The sequence below is a fragment of the Suncus etruscus genome, chromosome 16 (genome assembly GCF_024139225.1).
Source record: "Suncus etruscus isolate mSunEtr1 chromosome 16, mSunEtr1.pri.cur, whole genome shotgun sequence".
Classification (NCBI taxonomy): domain Eukaryota; kingdom Metazoa; phylum Chordata; class Mammalia; order Eulipotyphla; family Soricidae; genus Suncus; species Suncus etruscus.
This window is the reverse complement of record NC_064863.1, coordinates 52800494-52812053: the sequence shown is the minus strand read 5'-3', so window position 1 is coordinate 52812053 and position 11560 is coordinate 52800494.

Below are 11560 nucleotides of genomic sequence, written 5' to 3'. Positions count from 1 at the left end.
ATATATGCAACATTTGAATATAGCATACTGGGATCTCTCAGTTCAACTAAAGAACTCAAAGCATCTTATGGATAGATATAGGAAAAATATTAAATATTAAAATCCAGGGCCGGCAAGGTGGTGCTAGAGGTAAGGTGTCTGCCTTGCAAGCGCTAGCCAAGGAAGGACCACGGTTCCATCCCTCGGCGTCCCATATGGTTCCCCCAAGCCAGGAGCAATTTCTGAGCGCTTAGCCAGGAGTAAACCCTGAGCATCAAATGGGTGTGGCCCGCAAAAACAAAAAAAATTTAAAATCCAATTAAAATATTAAATAAATTGATAGTAGAAGGTAATTTCCAAAATTTGAATAAAATCAGGCCGGAGCAATAGCACAGCAGTAGGGTGTTTGCCTTGCATATGGCTGACCTGAGACAGACCTGGGTTTGATCTCAGGCATCCCATATGGTCCCCAAATCTGCTAGGAGTGATTTCTGAGCTCAGAGCCAGGATTAACCCCTGAAGGCTGCTGGCTGTGGCCCAACCCCCTAAATTTTTTTATTACTAACTTCAGACAATGGTTTATACTGAGATCAGAAACAGAATAATAGTGTTATTTCTCACAACTCTTTATCAGTATTTTGGTAGAAGTCCTAGAAAATACACTCAGTTGGAAAAATGAGATTAAAGGTATATATAGATCTCAGTATTTTGCCTTGCCTTTGGCCAATCCAGTTACCATCTCCAGAATTCTGCTTAATTCCCCAAGACCATCTGGAATGACTCCTGGACACAGTCAGGAATAATCCCTGTGCACTATCAGGTGTGACCCAAAGAAAATCAAATAAGTAAACAAAATATAAAGGTATCCAGATTGATGGGTTACATAACTATTTTTGGTTATGTCATCCTCCTTATATAACATTCTGGAAATATTAACAAAAATATTGGAACTAATATATGATAATTTTCTAGAACATATTTAATACAAAGTTAATTGATTTTCTGAAATAGTAATGAACAATTAGAATTTGTAGTAGACTCAATGTAACCTCTTTCAAACTCCAGAAATATTTGTTTTTTACTTATTGGATCATTACAAATTACAGAGTTCCAAATTAATATTATTGTTTTAGGCATAAAATTTTCCAACATTAATCCTTTTACCAGTTTCCACTTTCCTCCACAATGTGCCCATATCAACATAGTACATTTGGAAAGGCAAAAAAAGTTTTAGTAAGGGAAATTCAGTATTTAAGGGCAAAAGGTATCAAAAAAGTAATGCTATATATAAAAATCATAAGCATTGTACCAGAGAAATAATAGCTTGGATAAGGACTTTGCTTTTATCTGACAACGTGGGTTTGATTTTTGGCATCACACATAATTTTTTAGCCTTTACAAGTTTTCCCCGAGTGCAGAGTCAGAAAAAAAGCCCTTATAATAGTTGCTTGTGTTCCTTTCCAAAACTGGAAAGGAAAAGATTGATTATAAAGCTATTACAATTAAGATTGTATAGCATTGACAGAAGACTAGACAAATTAATCAATAGAATGGAGTAGAGATTATCCAAATAGAGCCACATAAAATGATTTTTTTTGACAAACAGTTATGATAGCATAGCAAATATAATCTTTTATAGAAATGATATTAAAATAACTGAACATACACTTACAAAAATAATAAAATAGACATTGGACATTATGCTTTGTAGGGCAAAGACTCAGAAAGGATATAGTCCTAATTAAGAAAATAAATTATATAACTACTTAAAGATTATATATGCACACTTTAAATGATATTTTAGATACTTAATAAAGGCAAAAAATATAAAGATAAAATCAAGCACAGAGACAGGGCAAGGATTAGAAATAAGAGTTAAAACTCTTATTTTTAGTATGGCTTAGTATGGGTGGCAAAGATTTGATTGATATAATAATAATTTATCCATTTTATAACTTGCTTGTAAACACAGACATATAACAAACATGCCCTTCAATCTATTTTACATTTTTAAAATGTTAATAATGAATATTTACTACCTCAGTTTGTTCCAAATGTGTTAGCATATACCTCACTACTTATTTTATTTCTTATACTTAGATGATTTTTGAGGCTTAAGAAAGAAACACACTATTTTTAAATAGCTTTTATCCTCAGACTTTGTATCCTGCCTTTGTTTGTAATTAGATCCAAACTTTTTACAGTCTGAAATAGAGAAGATCAGACTTGGCAGATATTTTTCAATTCAAAAGATTTAGCAACCTGATCCTTGATTATTCTTCAGCTGTAATTGTTTTCACAAAGGCATGATACTAACCCTCATATTCCTGAAGAACTTTTAAATTATCAGTGAGGAGATACACAATTTTATTTTGATTAGTGAGTAAAATGTTTGCTGACACAATTTAAAAGCTGTTAATATTTTTCCCCAATAAACATTGTTGAATACAACCAGTAGTTCACCCACACTTCCTCTTAACCACACATATGCACACACACAGAGTAAGCAAATAAAATTAAGTTTTGTCATAAAGTGTCTTCCTAAAAAGATTTAATAGGCAACCTATTTTAGAAAAGGAGTGATAAAGAGGCAGCACGTATATATTGTATCTAGACTTCACATATGAACTATTTCATATTGCCAATAGTTTAATATGATTGGAAAATTACTTTTTATTGATTTATGGGCCACACCCAGCGGCGCTCAGGGGTTCCTCCTGGCTCTATGCTCAGAATTCACTACTGGCAGGCTCTGGGGGACCATATGGGACGCCGGGATTAGAACCACCGACCTTCTGCCTGCAAGACAAACGCCCTGCCTTCATGCTATCTCCCCGGCCCTGAAAATTACTTTTTAAAAAATAATTATTTATTATTTGAGATTATCATTTCTAGGTTTGCTGAATAGAACATAGGTTTTGGGTGGAGGCAAAATTTAAAATCCTGGTCTAGCAAAGTTTATTGTGATCTGTGGATAATATCTCTTTAGGTTAGTTTCTATTTTTTATTATTTTTAGTTTTTATTTTAATAAAGAACAGTGGTTTTCAAAGCTATTAGTTTTTGAGTTTTAGACATATAATATTTCGATACCAGTCCTAACACAGTGCCAACTCCCATCATCAATACTCCCTTATTCCATCATTCTCTACCTCCAACCAGCCTTCCGTATCTCCTGCCTGCCACCCTGGCACATTAAAGTTCGGTGGTTTCAGTTTAGAGCTCATGTTTTCATTGTATTTGAAACTATGCTTTGGATATTTAGCTGTACCACTCTCCCTCATTCATGATGTAACTAAAATTCAGACTCTTCTCCCCTTATTCCCTTTCTCTTTTTTTGCCTTCCTTGATTTCTTTGCTTCTCTCTTCTTTTCATTCTGAGGCTCTACAGACAAGAATAATCCAGGCACCCCCATTAACTAGATTACATTTTCTAGTACAAAATGTTTATAATTCACAGATAAGTGATAGCATTCTTATTTGCCTTTCTTCTTTTGGCTTACTTTACTCAACATGATATTTTCCAGTTGAAGCAGGTTGCAGCAAATTAAATGATTTTATCATCCCTTGTATATTATTTGTTGTTTATATGTATCACATATATTATCTTGAGATTTTAAGATAAAATTATGATACTAAAATTCTTAAAAGTTTTTTTAACAATAGCACTGTCATGAACATACTCTTCTTCATGACAACCCTGTAAACACCCTTTTTTCTGATTTTTTAATGCTTTCATTTTCACAGTTTGTCATTTTGCAATTCATTAATAGTGATATAGAGCTTTAGTCATGTAACTCTCAGTCATAGTAAGTATTCTATAGTAAATTATCTATTAAATCACATATTTCTGGAGGCTGGAGAGATAGTATGGAGATAGTGATTTTTCCTTGCATGCAGAAGAACAGTGGTTCGAAACCCTGAACCCCTTATTGTCGCCTGAGCCTGCCAGGAGTGATTTCTGAGCATAGAGCCAGGATTTACCACTGAGTGCTCCTGGTTGTGACCCCCCAAAAAGAACCAAAAAAAATCATATGTTTATATTTGGATAGCTTTATTTGAATTTTGGTCTTTTAGTAAATTTGATATCTTTATGTATTTTGGTTATTAGTAGTTTTTTGTATATGAGTATGGAAAATTGTTTTATCCATTCAATAGGATGTCCTTTTGTTTCAATACGAGTCTATTTTATTTATTTTTTAAATTTTTGGACCACACCCAACAGCACTCTGTGCTTAGAAATCACTCCTGGAAAACTAGAGGGGGAATCATATTGGATGCCAATGATAGAACCCGGTTTCATCCCGGGTAGGCCAGAAGGAAGGCAAACGCCCTGCAATGCTCATCTATTTAACTTTGCAGATACTTTTTCACCTTTTTAGTTGATCTGTAAGTTTTGTCTATCTTTACCTCAGAAATCAAATTTCCCAAAACATCACAAAAGTCAATACCACAGAATGCTTTTCCTATTTCCTTATGTGTGCTTTATCATTAAACTTGAACACCCAAGTATTTTATCCATTTTAAATGAACTTCAGTGGGTAGCATGAGATAACACATTTTAATTGTTTTGCACATAGCTGCCCAGTTTTCCTATAAATATTATACTATAAATGTTACTTTCTTAATTTTTGTAGGTTAATTTGCATATTTTCCTACATATATATATTTGGGATTCTAATTTATATTCCAAAACTTTTATGTCAATTTTGATTTAAATACAAATTTTATTACTCTATACTTTTGATTACTATTTTGATTACTCTAACTTTATATGCAGCTTGAAGTCAGGAAGTGTAATACCAATATACCATTTTTCCCTGTATTCTCAGGATTTCTTTTGTTATTTGAGGTACTTTACATATAATTTTTTATATTTTATTTATCTTTATTCTATTTACTTAAATAATAGCATTACAATTTTGAATAAAATCACTTTGATGTGCATAATATTTGCATGGGATGATCACTTGAATAACATTGTTACAAAATATTGGTGAGAATTATATGGGGTTTGTTTCCTTAGATGTTTTATTTCTTTATAGTTAGTAATTTCAATGTACACGTTTTCACTAGTAAGTTTGTTATTTTGATACCTAGTACTTAATATACTTTGGATATAATTGTAAGTCAGTTTTTAAAATATTTTGATAGTCCATTGCCTTAATAACATATGCAATACAATTTTGTGTATTTGTTTTGTCTCCTGCCACTTTATTGCTGTACTGGTTCTATTAATTTGCAGTGGAGCCTTTAGGATTTTCAAAGTGCGTCATCATGCTATGTGAAAATTACTTTTTCGTGATATAATAATGCTGTTTCTCAAGGTTTCTGATGCTATTCAAATCATCCATCACTGTTGGTAAAGCACATGGATTTCATGGCTCAGGTCTCTTTTCTTCTAGACAATATGACTATTTTCACTGATTCTCAGAGCTTTTTTCATTGATATGATTCTACTCTGTTCTTATATTTCCAAGTGACTCGTAAATGAGTTTCTATTGCTGCAGCCCAATTTTAGTTAGAAACCATAGATTATGTTCTTTTTTAAATAAACCCCTGCATGTTAATCTTCTTTCAATTAACATAAATACCTTTCTGGGAAAATATGTAAATTTAAAGATTGGTAGCAGTGCAACTTAAAAGAGATAGGATTATAGGACCCTCCAATACATGTAATTTATTCATAGCATCTAAACCTCAAATGCATGACACTTCTATCATGTGTATATTGCTTCCCCACCCCCAAGAGAATGCTTCTTAGATATTTTATACTCAGTTGATGATGGCATCATGCTGAATCATATAATTTTTTTTATTGTTTAATTCTCCATGATACCTAAGTATAAGTAGTACTAAAAGGGTGATTATTTTAAGTCACTTAGTAGCTTGCCCTTGTTTTTAATACTATGAATTTGTTCAGAAACATCGTAAGACTGCACATAAATCTTGCAGTTTCTGAGTTACCTAACAAACAAATCTGACCAGAGAAATACAGTGGTAAATGCTGCTTCCAAAATTCAGTGTTATATTAATCAGTTATTTTTAAACTGTTTTTCTAATGTAACCCTTAACAAACCTCTATGACTCCCTTTAACATATCAAAAACCTACCTGGGCAGGAAGAATTTCTAGATAGGCTCTGTACCCAAACTATTCTTCACACCATGGAGGTGGTCCTAACTTCCCAATAAAGACTCTGGTCCCGGGGCTCTCTCACCTCCAGTGGAATAATGTTCCCTCTTTCGAGCCTGGTTTGATTATTAATTAATTAATTATTATTAATCCAAACCAGTCTGGAGTATTCCTGTTGGATTATTTCCAAATCAGGCTGTTGTATCCCTGTTTCAAACCCACTTCCCCTTTCCCTCAGCATTGTGACATGAAGATTTATTTACGGGGCCGGGCGGTGGCGCTGGAGGTAAGGTGCCTGCCTTACCTGCGCTAGCCTAGGAGACCGACCGCGGTTCGATCCCCCGGCGTCCCATATGGTCCCCCAAGCCAGGAGCGACTTCTGAGCGCATATAGCCAGGAGTAACCCCTGAGCGTCACCGAGTGTGGCCCAAAAACCAAAAAAAAAAAAAGATTTATTTACCTTTCCACAATTCAGAGTTCAAATGATCACTGTAAATCTTTTCAACTTGTAGACGGTACTATATATATATATATATATATATATATATATATATATATATATATATATATATATATATATATATTTTTTTTTTCCTTTATTCTGTGGATCTATTCTGTCATACCTCAGATGATTAGGCTCCTAAAGCTTTGTTAAAAAAGCAAGATAAGCTGAACCTCATGCCACAGCTAAAGAAATATTTGTTAAATGCTTCATATATTCAGTGTCCAGTTCTTGAACTCAAAAATGTACTTAATTCTTGTACTCCTAAATCCCTGTACTAGACTCAATAATGATTCTTTAGTATTTGTTTTTAAGCTCTGGAACCTGTGACTCTGTTGCATTACTAGACAGAATAAAAAATATTAGGTATTTCTAGTTTAAGACTTTGATATAGGAAGATTAATCTAGATGTATAGGTGGAGAAATGTGATCAGAAAGTAGGAAGCAATGAGCAAGATTGACAGTACAGTAAGTAGGACATTTGACTTGTTGCAACCAACCCAATTGCAATACCCAATATCCCGTATGAATTCCTTTTTTTGGTTTGGTTTTTGAAGCACACAGCAGAGCTCAGGGATTACTCCTGGCTCTCTACTCAAAAATCACTATTGGTAGAGGCCAGAGCGATAGCACAGCGGTAGAGTGTTTGCCTTGCACGAAGCTGACCCAAGCCAGACCTGGGATCAATTCCTGGCATTCCATATGGTCCCCGGGACCATGGAGCGATTTCTGAGTGCAGAGCCAGGAGTAACCCCTGAGCCTCACTTGGTGAGGCCCAAAAGCCAAAAAAGAAAAGAAAAAAGAAAAAGAAAAGAAAAGAAATCTATACCAGCAGCTCAGGGGACCATATGGAATGCCGGGTATTGAACCCTGCTCGGCCAAGTGCACTGCAAATTTCTTGCCTGCTTTGTTATCGCTCTGCCCCATGTTTTATTTCTTTTGAAAGAATAACTTAAAAAACCCAGAATTTTTTCACCCTGATTGTTTATCTAAATTTAATGGTCTCTAAATATACTGGTAGATATTTCAAGAATCTGAGTGCTTGTCATTTGGTGCCATCAATATACTAGTAAAATTACAAGTAAAGCTTTGATAAATGTAAAAATAAACCGAAACCATGGCTAATTTAACATTTTTGTGACATAAAGTAGGGATTAGAATTTATTGTTTTGTAGAATATAAACAAATATATGCATCACTGTTAATCTAGGCTAATAGTGAATCATTTGGATTCTTTTTTTATCCTGATGGGATTTAAAGAGAAAAATTTCCCTGGCACATGCCAGGGAAATAGTAACATTAGACTTAGATACTCTGCAGTGCATTAAACATTATTTACCTACTCACAATAGCTGTTATTGAAGCTGTCATTCAATTACTATATGATTGTTCAATATGATTTTTAACTGATTTTTCCCAGTCTCAAAAGAAGACAGAATAAAATTAAATAGTATACTTGAAAGGGAAAATAAAATACTTTCAACCTTGTATCTTGTAAGTCTCTGAGATTTTTGTAAACACCTAGCAGTACTTGTGATTTATCATTGGATCTGACTTGGACTATCTTGACCATGTTTAAGCATACTTTATATTTTTACTTTGTCTTTTATTCTATCATATTTTTACTTAAGAAGTTTGAGAGGGTTTTAAGATAATAGTAAGAATATCAATTAGTGTATGCATTCCTCAACCAGGAAAATAACCCTTATAAGACATAATTGGTATTTAGGGATATAGCTCAGTTGTGAGGTTCATGCTACATACATATATGTATGAGGTATGTATTCCATTCTTTGTATAGATGAAAAGCAAAATAATATTCTAGTAAAATTTTTCTAATAAAAGAGAAAATAATACTAATTTTATAGATCAAAGCATCACTGAACCATACACTAAGGATAAGAAGGAGCATAATTTAAGAAAACAAAGTTAAATCATTATACAGCTATCTATCAAGATGTGATCAAAACAATAAAAGTAATAAGTTAATATATATGAGGTGCTTATTTCTATATTTTACCTATATATACTCATTCTAACCTTACAATAACACCAGTAAAATAAGTTATTGTTTTATCTACTGTTTAGAAAACTAAGAATCTTAGGGAATGAATAGACATTTGATTTCATGATTTTAGTTTGATTTTACTATAGCATAGCTTACTTAACCTGCATGAGATACAAGATTTTTGAAAAGCTTTTATAGTTCCATTAACATAAATAGTAAGACTATGTCACACTCAACATAAAGATAGGTTACCTATTTCTTCAACAATGTATTATTATAAAAATCTTAACACATTCTTTTTATATTTTGTTTTTGAAAATATGTTCAATAAAATTATTAACCATCAGCTTATGAGTATGAGTCATAAGCTTATCATGTTAGACTCTCAGATATTATAAAAATGGACAATACTCATTAAAATATCTTAAATTTATATCAGCTGCAAATTTTATTCCCTAATGCCTTTAAAACAGTTTTAAATAAAATGCTCTAGAGAAGTTATTTAAATGTGAACCATCACTGGAAAGATCAAACACATAGAGTGTTACAGGAAGAACTTCTAAAATTACACACTTTGGAAATCAATGCTGGATCTCACTTTGCATCCTAGACTTAAGAACAGCAGTTTCTGTCTTTACATTGCTGTAATTAGCACTAGCCTCAGATGCTCATTTACACCTTTGGCAGGCAAGGGTGGGAAACTTGACTTTCACTGATGGTGTGTTATAATCACACCAGCCTGAAGCTTTTGCTTCCCTCTGATTTTTGTTGATAACATTCACAGAAACCTTTCAAAAAATTTAAAGTTCCTTGGAGTTAAATACTTTAATCCAGAACTTCAGAACATGGATAGTTCATAATATGATTTCAATTTATTTCCTGTTGTTTCTTTGTTTTTGATATCCACATGAGAAAGCCCTTAAGAAGAAAAGAATGTGTGATTAAATGACATTTTCTCAGACACATAGAAACATAAAGGACTTCTTCCAAAAAGCAGGTTGTTATTAAATAAAAATCATGAGTTTGTGCAGCAAAAAAAAAGTTTGCTCTATTAGAACAAACATTTTAAAATTATATATGTATTATACCATATATATTGTACAAGATGTAGTTTAGTTTAGTTTTTTTGGGTTTTTTTGTTGTTGTTTGTTTTTTGGTTTTTGGGTCACACCTGGCAGCGCTTGGGGTTACTCCTGGCTCTCTGCTCAGAAATCGCTCCTAGCAGGCTCGGGGGACCATATGGGATGTCGGGATTTGAACCACCATCCTTCTGCACCTAAGGCAAATGCCTTACCGCTGTGTTATCTCTCCAGCCCCGTACAAGATTCAGTTTTATGCCGCATAATTTATTTAATTTCATTAAGTCCCAGTTTTAATAAATTGGTATTCATATCTTGAAATATCACTGCATGATAAAAAAATTTTGTTTTGGTTTTTGGGTCACATCCTGCAGTGCTCATGGGTTACTTCTGGCTCTCCGCTCAGAAATCACTCCTGACAGGCTCAGGGAACCACATGGGATGCCGGGATTTGAACCATTGTCCTTCTGCATGCAAGGCAAATGTCCAACCTCCATGCTATCTCTTCGGCCCCCACATAATAAAATTTTAATGTGAAATGATTTCTCTTCTTTCTATTGCTATTATTGGTGTCACAGAATTCTTAGTTATGGTGGGTGTTCATACATTTAGTTGTGGATACTATTTTTCACATGAAACTACTGCTAACACCTTTGACTTTTGAGTTGTGAGATTCATGAAAGCATCAATAAATGTATGTACATTTGTACATGTATGTACATTGAGTCATCATACAAAAATGTCATGTAGTTATTATGTTTACACATGCCTGGTTCCTGTATAACTGGAAGCCAGGCACATCAAGCAGAGATGCTTGTTTACACTTTTCACATGTGGTAGCACCAAAAATTGGAACTCATAGTCTTGTGCTTCAGACTGGCGCTTCATTATTGAGTCACTCCCAGCTGTCACTGTGAAACTTAAAATGTCTGTTAACTAACAATATGATATAGTCTACTTATCATTTATCCCTTTTCCTTATTAACTACTATGCCCATAGCCATAAAACCATCAGTCTTTATATTTATAAAGGTTGTCCTCTCTTTATTTTGTATTATTATAAAGTTTTTTAAATGCATATTAGTTTTATTCATGACAAACTTTAGTTATTTAGGCCAATCATACCCATTAATATTATATTCAAATGCATATAACTATGCTTTGGCAGTAGTCATTTAATGGACCTGCTGATTATCAAAAAAGAAAATATTGTGGGGCCGGAGCTATAGCGCAGTGGTAGGGCATTTGCTTTGCACGTGGTTACCCTGGACAGACCTGGGTATGATCTTCCAGCGTCACATACAATCCCACAAGCCCGGAGTGATTTCTGAGCACATAGCTGGAGTAATCCCTGAGCATCACTGGGTGTAGCCCAAAAACTAAAAATAAAGAAAAAAATAAGAAATTGTAATTTATGAGTGATATTAATTAGTATGTAGATTATAATTCTAGAATAAAATTAGATGTAATTTATTTAGTAAGCAACATACTGCAGATCAATTTCCCAGGTTCAACGCTTCAACAGTTCATTTTTCTCTTATACATCTTAAAAACTCTCAAACAGGATATAGGAATACAGCTCAATGACAAAATGTCTGCATGTCTTTGCAGATCCTTCTTGAAGAAATTTATCAAATATTCAGCTCCTGCTCCTTAGTTTTTCTTTTGATAATGAAGTGTCCTAGAAAATAGTGAAAGAAGTTGTAACACTCATAATCTGATTATAATGCTAAATGATTTCTGTTTTACTAATTGAGTTGAAGTCATTCAGATGTCATTATTGCCAATTATTAATTTGTGTTTTTTGTATCACCTTAAGGTAGAATTTTCTTTGACTTGTTTAAAGTAGAATGGGGTCAT